General features: G+C 41.6%; 1 protein-coding gene across 3 annotated transcripts in view; it reads right to left on the bottom strand.

Moving 5' to 3' along the window:
* Positions 1–12,330, bottom strand: part of RALB (RAS like proto-oncogene B) — a 47,765-nt gene that overhangs the window by 19,639 nt on the left and 15,796 nt on the right. For 2 of the 3 annotated variants that reach the window (XM_014871737.2, XM_088168261.1), the window contains exon 2: positions 8,226–8,348. The gene's annotated coding sequence lies outside the window, so the exon portion shown is untranslated. Of the gene's footprint in view, positions 1–6,689; positions 6,903–8,225; positions 8,349–12,330 lie in introns of those variants that run through there. The other variant, XM_014871735.2, reaches the window with a different exon arrangement.

Genomic DNA, 12,330 nt, shown 5'->3' with positions numbered 1-12,330 from the left:
TGTCTTAACTAGCACACTAGAGCTCAAAATAACCAGTCTTACCTCAGTACCAGGTTACAACGTGGTTTCAGTTACTTCAGTGAAAAAGCTACAACTATATAATCCACAGCAAAATTATCACTACCACTGATTTCACAAATTCCAAAAAATGCCAATTCTGCCACGAAGTGTGCTACAGAATTGCAGGAGCTGTCACTACTGTTTCCCAGTCCTGGGGCTGTCAGACCCAGCCCATTGGTCTCACAAACATGGCACCAGACACTGCAAGCAGACCACGAGCTGCTACTGTTGCTCCCCCAAAGGACGTGTATCACTAGATCATGCTTCCCTAATGAACTGGATGTCTGGCATAAATCACAAGTCCAAACATTTAGGTAGTGCCAGCAGAGCAACTGTCCCTGCCCATACAATTACATTCCTTGCTCACAAACTCAAGTTATGTCTTATGCTCTCATCTCCATTCGATGGAATGTAAGCCACTGTTGAGACCACATTTGATGCAGATAGACAAGCAATAATCCCCCACCCTGAGCTCATTCTTAACTATAGAATCCCAGCTCCCTAGGAGCATTCAGGGACCATCTCCTACAGCCTATGAAAGTGCTTTCACTATTTTAAGCACTTCACTGAGGGGTTCACAGATGAGTACATGCGTCACTAAGCTCGCTCAATCAAGCAACATCACACAAGTGCCAAGCACTGAACCTTTCCCTCCATCTTTCAATCAATGCATTTATATCACACAAAGCAACAATAGTGACATTTAGTACCCATAATTAAGCTGCTAAGCCACATTTAAATAGATTTCTTTACTCCAGTTTCCTCAATCAGGTAGAGTGAATACCAAACCAAGGTATTTGCACATTCAAGAAGCTGCCTTCCCACTGTACTAGGAGCAAATGTTTTCAATAAGAGACTACTGTATTTGTACACTTTATACCAAAGCCAAAAGCATTATTTCTATCTTCAAATAGGAACTGGATTATTACACCAGCACAGGGGCCTTACACAATTTCAGTATCCCTATCGTTAAGAAGACTAAAAAGCTGTGAGAGTTTTACTTATGGAAGAAGTGCTATCCTTGGTCTCCCCCTGGAGTGCTGTGCCTACGACTATAAAAGCATTTACAGCCAAATGTGTGCTCTCCAACACAGCCTCCAGAGTGCTGTAGAATGAAGAGTGGAACAATATAACATGCTCGGTAACTCTGGGTTTGGGCGGCAGACTATTAACTCAGAACCACTTGACTTCAACACAGAGAATTAGGACACATTTAGTTGAGCACACTTCCCTTTATGACCTAGCAAATGACAGGTCACATGAACATGCAGAAGTAGTGCAGAATATAAACTGTGCATTTATTCTTGTGCGCTGGAGACACTTCCTACCTCTGCAGAGCACTTTACCAGAATAAAAAACTCCTATTCTGATACATAGCCAGCTCATCTCACAGCTCCTGCCTTTCCTGGGAAATCAGCACAACAGGGTGCTTCCATAAACTAATGCATGCAGTACAGGGAATAATCTGGAGACACTGGGGGTCTCTGTGTAGCTACAGGGGTTGGAATCCCTCTGGGATCACAGAGATGAGCTGGGATCGTTTTCATGGTTACAGTGCTGCTGTGTGGATGGCTACAGACTTTAGGACAGACCAGCAAGGCAGGAGAGTTGACTTTCCCATGAGAAAAGCTGGAGCACACAAAGCTCTGCCTAGAGATGATAATGAGCCAGTTTATGGGTCAAGAGTGCTCAAACAGCAGGAGGACTGGACTAGGCAGTCTCCAAAAGTGTCTTCCAGCCTCAACAACTTTAAGTCAAGTCTATGCCCAGCAATGCTGTTGTTACAAATCTTATCTGTGGGAAGGCCCATTTTTCAATTAGTACAAGTAGTACAGTAGAACTAGAAAACTTAAATCCAATCCATCATGACTAACACTTGATTAAAAACCTTATCCAACACTTATTTGCAAGAGTATAACAGGTTCATGTTCTGCTTTGGCCCCTGTCATACTATTATACCAGATGATATTAGAAAGCACCTGTGAATACCTAGAGTTGGACAAGAACACTGCTTGATTGCGATTTTACAAGCTAAATGAAGACAAAGATTCACAGTATCACCACCAATTGGTCTGCCTAACCATTTTTTAAATTAGTTTCCTTCCATTAAAACTTCAGAACAGATTCATCCAAAAAAGCCTACTTTGAATTTAGTTTGCCTTATAAGGCAAATTTAAAAGTAAATTTCCAATGCCTGCAGAATTGTTTAAAAAATTAAAATGAGTCCTAAACTGTGTTTTGAAACATGATAAAGTGCAAAGAGAGATAGGAATGTGTGCTTGAAAATGGTGCTGTCTTTTGAAACACCATTTCTCTAAATTTCTTGGCTAGTTTATTTTATGGCATGGTAGATAAAAACAGAAAGCTGCCATAAAGTCAGTCAGTGAGATTTCTTGGTGAGTACACTAATGAGAATTCCTTACCTACCCCAAATGAGATCTCACAGTAAGCCAAGAACACTAAACAGCAGAAGAACATCATCATGGAGAGGAGTTTCTCGCTGCAGTAGCAGTTTAGTGGAAAGGCTGTATCACAGATCATTACATACTTTACGAGTAATTCATTTTAATCAGGGAGCAGCTTCCCCAGTTAGCAAAATTACCTCTTTTCTGGAAAGCTGAGGCAACCGGCATGCAACTTGACCTAAAACTGCTTCATTTGTTAAATGTCTGCTTTAAACTGTGCCCAAGACAGCGTCCTTTGGAATAGGGTAACAATAACCTTATAAAACACCTACTTTAAAAAAAAGCCACTTTAGTGTGTGTTTTGTAGGATGAAGTCCAGGGTTCGGGTACTTCCTACAAATAATCAAAGTGCTTTGTCATGTTAAGTATAATCCTGTAATGCAGTACTTTATAACAGTCTTGTCTATAAAGTGGGATTCTTTTCTCTGTTAAACCTGTGATTCAAATCACCAGCTGGAAAAAAAAAAATCATCAATATTAAATCCAAGTTGGAAATATGTCCTCTACCATACCCAAAATAGGGGCTAGTCTAGGTCTCCAGTACTCTTTTGAAAAATAATCTTCCACTACAGGTAAAGATATATACAGAAAGAGCTAGAAACCAGAGAAATCACAGCATCTGCTTAACTCAGCATGTTCTCAGCTTTCCAGTTCTATGCTTTGACTTCAGATTAGTTTTGACACATTCTGAATTTAAGAGGAACATATTAAAAACTCTAGTTTCGCTGCATTATTAGTGGCCTAAAACATTTCACACTAATCACTTCAACTGACAGCAACACTAATTCACAAAGTAACAGCTGACAGGATTAAGACTTTAACAAATGTTTATAATCCCAGAACTGCTTTTTTCGGTCTTTGACTTGTGATCCAGCAAAGATTCCTAGTCAGGACTGCATTTCCATTAAGTCTCATATTCATGTAATCAACCATTATTTCTTTGTCAACAACTTCAGAAGAAAGGCTATGGGCTCAAGGTTCCACAGGAAACAGCTGAAGTTCTAAGCAAACACTTTGTTATTTAGGCTGATGTGCAAGTATTTACTTGATTCTTTATGGTAACATTCTCACATTACACAGTTCCATGACTTTCATTCTGACAGGTCTTGAAAAACACATCTGCACATCTCAAGCACAAGAGACAAAACAGATCCTCTAATATTACTATTAAAGCAGTATTTGGAAAAACAGGAAGAGATAAAGCATGAGTTATATAGACTTATCTTGCTTAAATGACAAGACAATTTGGTATTTCTGCAGCAGGCATGGAGGAAAGTTGGTTAGCTCTATTTAATGGGCTAAAAGAGCTACCAACAAAATGATGGCTCCTTAGCAGCTATTAACAAGGACTTTTTAAATACCTGTTCTTTAGCCTCTTATCATCAACTGTATCATACAACAAAAGCCGCAAAATTGACTACTACCACTAGGAGAGTGAAACAGCCAGGACTGTTTGCTGACCTTGCTGTTCCAAGCAACAGCAGGCAACAAGCAATGAAACCTTATCACCACTGCTTGACAGTGAAGCAGAACAGTTAGCAGAGACATAGGGCTCGAAGGTGGTTGAAGAGAGAAAATCTAAAAACCGCAGGTTTTTATCAGCAGGGTGGTATTTCCAACTCAAGACAGAATGAGTTTGAGAATATAAATTGCTATATAACCTGGCTGATAATTAGGATCAGCACCTCTCCTAAGTCAGTCATGCAAAGTTACTTGAAGTCAGGCACACAGGGAGTGAAAAGCAGCAAGCAGCTACATTTATCTACTTCTGTGGCCTCCCCAGCCACAGCCTTTCACTCAAATCCCTGGACACCACTACTACTATCCCGAGTTGCCTGCTACAGCAACCGGCACAAGACATCTACTGACCTCAGGCACTGTTTGCCTTGATACCACTGTGCACTTGCACTCCTATGGGTGCTTAGTGCCTGCACAGCTGTCATGAGAAACAGGCTCCTTCAGTACCCCTGCTAAGAGAGGCTATTAATTCACATGAATTCCTTGTGTAATAGAAAGCAATTCATTTAATCAGTCACAGGGAGCTTGAATCTAGTTAGTAAGAAATGATTGAGTTAACATGCAATTATCCACTGCATGGAAAGTGAAGAGGTCTACAGGACAAGAACAAACTGTGAAACAGATTCCCAAATAATGATGCTAGAGCTTGTTCTGCTGTTTCATGTGGTCACTTTTGCTCTGTTCACAGGACAATTTTGTTCCATGTGACGCTTAGACCCCAACACTTCCTAGAGAAGCACGCAATTTTATCCAGCATTTGGTCAAATTACAGTAGGTGCAAAATCAATTAAGCAGCTGAAAAAACTTAAGAGTCCAAATGAGGCATTAGATCACAGAAACTACAAACCATCCAGGATTTCAGTTTACACATCCAAGTTGTTCAGGCAGTGTCCCATCGTTACTCACTTGATTTGATTTGATCAAAATGCCTCAACAGCTCTTCTACCCAGATTTCCAGTACAACCACATTGACAATTAGAGACAAGTTTGAGAGTTTTAAAGGATGGCCAAGAAAGGATATTGTCTGGTCAAATTAAGCTTTCAGTTAAGAACCTTTCTAAAGTATTCCAGCTAAATCTTTATACTAGAAATTCCTCTGCAATAAATACATAACACTAGCAAAAATAGGTCAGCTTCACTTTCTTCCAGGCATGCAAAACAGAATCAAGTTGAATGTACTCCAAAAGAAGTGAAAACAAACAATTTACTACTGAAAGTCTAACATAGGGAACTTGTTTACAGGACTAGTCTGATGGCAATTTCATTCCTAAATGAAGTATTTAATAGAGGAAATAAATGCAAAATATGTCACCATGGCATCATCTGATCATAAGCAAAAACCCAAGTAGTTAAAATTATTCTAGCAAGTCTGCTATATGCGAATAAGTGCAAAGATGCTATTGTCAAGTAAACTTGAGCTATTGCTATTAAATTCTGTGTAATAAAATTATCTTCAGCCTTCAAGCAAATCACTTCCAAGAACCACAAGTCTGGTTCCAAGTTGTTAGGTCCTACTCTCACTTTGACAACTTTAATTGGGGACAGGGAGGTGCCTGTCTGCTCTCATCCTTAGAGGTAAGTGATTTTCAGGAAAAACTGTCTTTTCTTAATGTCTTAAGCACCCCCTGCCCCTCAGAAGAGAAACAAGGATCTTGGAACCAGAGAAGTGACATTAGAACAGTTAAAAAACCCCGAACCAAATACTGCTCCGACTGCACACTTCAGCTTTGAAAATGGCAAGGCTGCTCCTTGTGTAGGTACAGTCTCCTTCCTCCTTTCCACCATGAAAATACCCAGGCATAGTCAAGGCTAAGTCTCCTGTTCTCAGAACAGAATCGATTCAACAGGACTCCAGCAGAATGATCAAGTTAGGCCTCCACCAGCTGCTCAGGAAACATGACTGGGCTGCTTTGTCTCACTTCACTCCCTGCCCTTCTCCAGGTAAGGTCACGCTTCGGCACCACCCTTCTCTTCCTACAAGATCTACACCTTGTAGGTAAGGCTGCAGGGAGGATAAACACGGGCACAGAGAGAAGCTACCCAGATAAAACAAGATCCCTCAGGAACTTCTGGCTCAGCTAAGACCGACAGCATCCCAAACCTTCTGTTTATCTTCCGCAGACGAAACGTTATCACTTATCTGAGGGCACCAAGAGAAGGCAGGGCAGCCTGACTAACGCTCAAGGCCAGCTCCTCCTCGCCCTTTCTCTCCCGCACGTCCCACTTGTAGATAGGAGTCACAGCGGTCCCCGGCAGCCGCAGGAGTGGCCGAATCCACGAGCGGGGCCTCTCGCCTCCCACTGCGGCTCCGGCGCAGGCCCGACGGGCACCGGCTGCCCCTATTCTCCCCTCGCCCAGCCTCGGTGCTCTCTCATGGCCGAGGAACCTCCGGTAGAAGCCGTGGGACTCTCATCGTCCCACGCACGGGGAGAGAGGGGCTGCTCCGCATTACCGGTAGCACCTTCCCTCCCTCCTTCCCTCCCTCCCTCCCTCTCTCCGCAGAGCGCGAAGACCGGGGGCTCAGCCACATCCCCAGGCTGCGGCCAGGACTCGGCGACTCCCGCCTGCCTTCACCGAGGGCGCGGGGCCAGGACGGCTGAGGCCCCCACAAGCCCGGGGCATCCCGAGGTCGCTGCTCGCTCTCACCTGGGGGCTAAGGCCCGGCTCCACACGGCGGCTCCAGCCCGGCTCCCGTCTCGGCTGTACCCCCCGGTCCCGCTGCTCCCACTGCCGCCGCGCCCCGACTCTCATTGAGGGGGCAGCGCCGCCGCCCGCGCGCCCCCGCCGCGCACTTCCGCCCTCGCCGACGCCGCTCCCGCCGGGCCCGGCTCCCCGCGAGCGCGCGCCCGCCCGCCTGCCGGTCACGTGGCGTCCATGAACCAATCGGTTTTGGGGGCGGGGCGGAGCCGGCAGGAGGGCCATGAGGGGCGGGCCCTGCCGGGTGAGGGGCCGAGCCCCCCGTGTGAGGGGCGGGCTCTGCTGGGTGAGGGGCTGGTACCGCCAACACAGCAGCCCAGGGCAGCAGAACGGCATGCCCGCCCCACGGCCGCCTCCGTCTGTGCCTCCGAGCTCTGTGAAGAGCCCCGCCCGGCAGCTGAGCCCGTAAACTCTCCAGGCTCGGCTTGACCCAAAAGAATCACAGAAGCATTTAGGTCGGAAAAGACCTATGGGATTATCGAATCCAATGTATGACTAAACACCACTATGCCAATTAGACCATGGCACTAAGTACCACGTCCAGTTTTTCCTTAAACGCCCCCAGAGAAGGTGAGTTCACCACCTCCCTGGGCTGCCCATTCCAATGTCTAATCGCCTTTTCTGTAAAGAATTTCCTTCTGATGTCCCACTCAAACTTCACGTGGCGCACTTGAGGCTGTGTCCTCTCATCCTGTCACTTGTTACCTGGGAGAAGAGCCCGATCTCACCTGGTTACAGCCTTCTTCAGGGAGCTGTAGAGAGCGAGAAGGTTCCCCCTGAGCGTCCTTTTCTCCAGGCTAAACATCCCCAGCTCTCTCAGCCTCTCCTCACAGTATTTGTGCTCCAGAGCCCTCACCAGCCTTGTTTCCATTCTCTGGATTCACTCCAGCACCTCAATGTCCTCCCTGAACTGAGGGACAGGATGGGACACAGGATTTGAGGTGTGGCCTTACCAGTGCCGAGTGAAGGGGAAGAGAAGAAGTTAGGAAGGGCTCTGTCTTAAATACATCACATATTTTAGTGCAAATTCTAGCAATGGATACAGAAATTAAGTCTGAAGTCAGAATGCAAAGGAATGGAAACGACCGTGATTTGACTCATAAGGGTTGGGAGTGCTGAGTGCTTTATTAAATCGTTGTGCTGCAATACTGTCACGTGTGTGTGTGCAGCACGGAGCAGTTTTCACTGCTCAGGAAAAGAAAATAATGGTTATTGCTGTATTTACCGTGCTTATTTCTTCAAGTCTTTATCAGTTCCCAAATCAAAATTCTCTCTGGCCATCTCTAATGTTACTAATCACATGGTCAGGCATAGCTACCTTGCCAGTTACAAAAGAAAGCATACCTTTTCTCACTGCTTTAATTTGCTTCATTTTTCTAGGCTTCAATGTTGACCTATTTGAATTCCATTCACTAAATTTAAGAGTGAATATGTTGGGTAAAATTATTCCTTCTGGAAAAACTTGCTTTGCATGATAATACTCACTTTTGGAAACGATGAAAATTATGATTACCACTGATCTCTGGGGTTCAGCTCCTCTGCGACCCAAGTAATATGTTAAGTAACTGTGTTAGCTCCTGCTTTCACACTGGGCTTCTACGTGGCCTCCTGCAGAAGAGAAAGAGAAAGAATTAATTATGTTCTAGCTCTATCCACTGATGGCTGGGTGAAATTGCATTTTCAAGTTGGAGAGCATAAAAAAAGACACTTAAAATAAATGCAAAAAAATTTCATCCTTAAAAAAGTGATAGGTGAAACAATGGCCTATTGCCAAAGCTAAATAAAATGGAGGAGGAATTTGAAAGAGATTTACTAAAATCTGTAATTTCAGGGTTGGGAAAAAATGCCAGGAATTGGAAAAAGAAGTTGCAGAGGCAGGGAAAAAAAGTAGTTGTGCGGCTCTGAGAAACAGCTGAGTACTTCAGGACTGCATAAAAAGGAAGTATCTTCTGAATTTTTCCTCTTTTCAAGGAAACAACATTTTCTATGTTGTTTGTAAGTAAACAGGATTTACATTATCCTTACATCATCATCAGTTTCTCTTCCTAACTCAAACTGCAAACCACCAGATTTTAGTTAAGTCCTTGTGAAGAGAAGTGAAATTATGAAATCAAGGTGTTGTGAAAGGTCCTGATTACAGCAATTCTTTCCCTCTGCCTTATAGATTGTATCAGAACTGCGTCAATATTCATCCTGCACTAGAAACTGGCAGACTGAGAGCAATTTGCTATTTGATGCCATCCATGCAGAGAAAGAATAAGCAGAGAAAAAAAAATATTACCAAACGTGAAAGAATCCTGTTTTACAGCTAACACTTAAATAAGCCAATTCATGGTATTTCTAGGATTAAACAGGAATGGTTTTTAATACATATTTTGTACATCTGTCCTAAAAACAAATGAACAAACCCAAGAAGACCCAAGCAAAAATGAATATCACTGTTTACTATTTATCCTGTAACTGTGTCTCCATGGCCATCTTTCATGCCACGTGGGCACTGTGGTGGATTCCTTGCTCTGATGTAATGATTCACAGAAGATAAACATTTTCAGTAAATTGTATCTATGATTAAAAACTGCCAGGAACCTGGGAAGATGAGTTTTTTCAAACTGAATGCAATACAACTCTCCTGCACATACTGACACTTCCCCTTTCCCCTTGCAAAAAAGAGGGTCAAGAAATGAATCACATCTACCCTGCTTCTGAAAATTGTTTAGGGGAAACCTGCTTCTTTGTAGTAATCCACTCATGACAAAGAACATTTGTGTGATGCCACATTTTGAATTATTATGCATGTTGCCTAGTATAATCTCCATGGTTACAGATATATTTCTTGCTTCAGTACTTTAGGAAGAAAAATTCTATAGAACAATTTAAGGGAGATAATTCCTTTTCATTGTCATTTATATTGCATTTATTTTATGTGCTTTCACTTTCTAAACAAGTAAAATTTCAGTAGAGATGGAAAAATTTGTCTCTGGCTGTTGCTTTATCCTGCCATAATGTCTTTTAAACTGCAAATTCCTGGAGATGGGGACAGTATTTTTTATGCATATATTTAGTTTCTAACCCACAAAGAATGTAACAGGGCACTGTGTGTTACTGCCAGAGTCATAAACAACAGTAAGTGTGGTGGGATGACTGAGCAGTAAATATTTTTTCTTTGCAAAGATTAGGACTCATGCTTCCCTCCTTAGCAGTTCTAAATACAAATTAGCTGAAGTTACTTCCAGAAACTGATGATGGGAAAAATGTAAATCCCGGATATTTAGCTCTTTTCCTACACCATGGTTAATCTTTGCACACCTGGTTAGTCTTTGATAGTATTCATAGGGGAAACAGAGGAATGCTTGGGAAACAGAAACACCACACCATCCCCTTGTATTATCTAGAATGCTGTGATGTCCCATTTGTTCCCAAAATACTCAGTTTTTTGTATGTGCAAAGTTGAGCTGCCAGAGTTAAGTCGAGGCTCAGATAACTTGTAAGAAAAGGTACATGTACATAGTGTGCCCTCAAACAGAGTTTGTTCTTAATTAAAAATAATGTAGTCAAAGATGATTTTCTATTTGGGCATGGATAGCCTAAAAAGAAGTACATTTTACAGATTATTTGTATACTTAAGAGAATGCAGCTGACCTCACCATGATTTATGAACATCAGCATTCAAAAACCATAAAGCAATAAACTAAAATATATCTGAAACAAGTAGTAAATGAAATATGACTCTGGTTTAGGTCTTGTAGGAGATTATGGTGTTTTGACTGTACCATTCACTTTATTTTTGTTACAAACAGCCGGAAGTCACTGCACTAAAATAAAGTTCACTGTCAAATAACCTTTCCATTTCAGATACAGCTGGGATTTGTCAAGATTGTATCACAAGGTCATTTTTTAAGGAGATTCTCTCTGATATTTTGTGAGGTAAGGGATTTCACATTCCAGTTTTACAAGTGTTACACTTCTGATCGTCATGATTATCAACACCATGACAGATTTAGGTCTTGATCTTGGAACTCCTACAGAAGGAGCTAAGTTTATTGTAAATAATTTGATAGCCAAGAATCAAAAGAAAATAAAGGGTCTCCAACAAGTTAGAATAGGTCATTCCATGGCCCAAAGCCAAGATCAGTTACACATATATAATTTCTGGCATGCAATTTTTTAAAATGCAGTTAAGATTGTGGTATTATCATAGCAGTTTGTTTAAAGTACTGGACTACTTTATCATAAGAAAAAACTCAACAACATTTACCTTAACTGCCACTTTCTGCAGATTAAGCATATTAATTAGTTGCATACTGGACATAGCCATGAGATTTTTCTTTTCCCTTTTTGCACCTGTATGATAAATATTCAAAAATCATTACTTTTTTCACTCTTTACAGTTCTTTTTCTCTTTCAAATAACACCTGATTTTGCAGTTGTTATTTGTAGGTCATGTTTCCTAACTGCCAGTTACTCTCTTTCCCCTCTGGACTCCCTCCAGCTGGCCCATGTTTGAAGTGTACTGCTGAAGCAGATACATTAAGTAAAGTTTTACCTGTTAGATGTAGAGTAGAAAGTGTGCCTTAATGTCTTACAGATCTCACTGAAGCCAGTTTGGTAAAAACGTTAATTATTACAAAAATTGATAAGGCAGAAGATTTTTTTTCAGAATAATAAGCAGCTAACACAGTTGAGGATTTACCTCCCTGAGTTGAACATTGCTGCCTTGTTGAACAGCTGCTTGTGAGCATACTTGAAAAAAATTCATGCTAACAGATCTCATCCCCCTTATTTTTAAATCAAATTTTCCAGATTAAATAATTGACAAATATACTACATTAATAATGAAAATTACTGGCTTTTATAGCAACCAGTGTTCTAGCAGTGAGGAAGCAATGCTTCAGAAATAAAAACATTCTTCAATTAAAATTATATTATTTTTAAGTACCTACTTCTTTCTACATCTCTAATTAAGTTGATGTAACTTAGAATGAGGTTAAAATGTCCTTCTGAAAATTAAACCAGATAATTTTTTAATGTAAACATATTCTCACCATGCTCTTAATTTTTAGCCCACCATCTTCATTACTATAAGTGCAGTTTTCCCTTTTCCGTGTTTGATCACAATGTCTTTTGCAAATGTTTGGAAGCTTTGATGCCCCTTCACCATTTGAGTGGCAATAGAATTTTTTTCTAAAGCACCTCACAACTTAGCAGAGAGATCTTGGCAACTGAATTCTATAACACAGTTTTTGTTATGACAGTACCTATTCAAGAACGGCACTCCTAGAATAAACTCTGACACCGCTCAGCTAAAGAATATCAGACTTTTCTTGCACATACAATGTAACTTTGCACTATTGTGCTGGGAAATGTCTAATTAGAGAAGCTCTAAATGGGAACTTAAATGGAAAATCTCTTCTGGAAGTTCTGTATGAAGTGGTTTGGATGGTGAAACAAGTGGCTACAAATTTTGTCAACGAAAATTTCTCTTCAGCTGCACATTGCTATAGACACCACTCCCTAAATTTACACCATATAACACTTCACTGTTTGTTAGTTCCTGTATTTAAACACAGAGGTGAAAGCCTTAAAAAAAGTG

The sequence above is a fragment of the Sturnus vulgaris genome, chromosome 7 (assembly GCF_052056855.1).
Source record: "Sturnus vulgaris isolate bStuVul1 chromosome 7, bStuVul1.hap1, whole genome shotgun sequence".
NCBI classification, from domain to species: domain Eukaryota; kingdom Metazoa; phylum Chordata; class Aves; order Passeriformes; family Sturnidae; genus Sturnus; species Sturnus vulgaris.
Note: the sequence above shows the minus strand (reverse complement) of the source record. Positions and strands in the feature narration are given on the sequence as shown.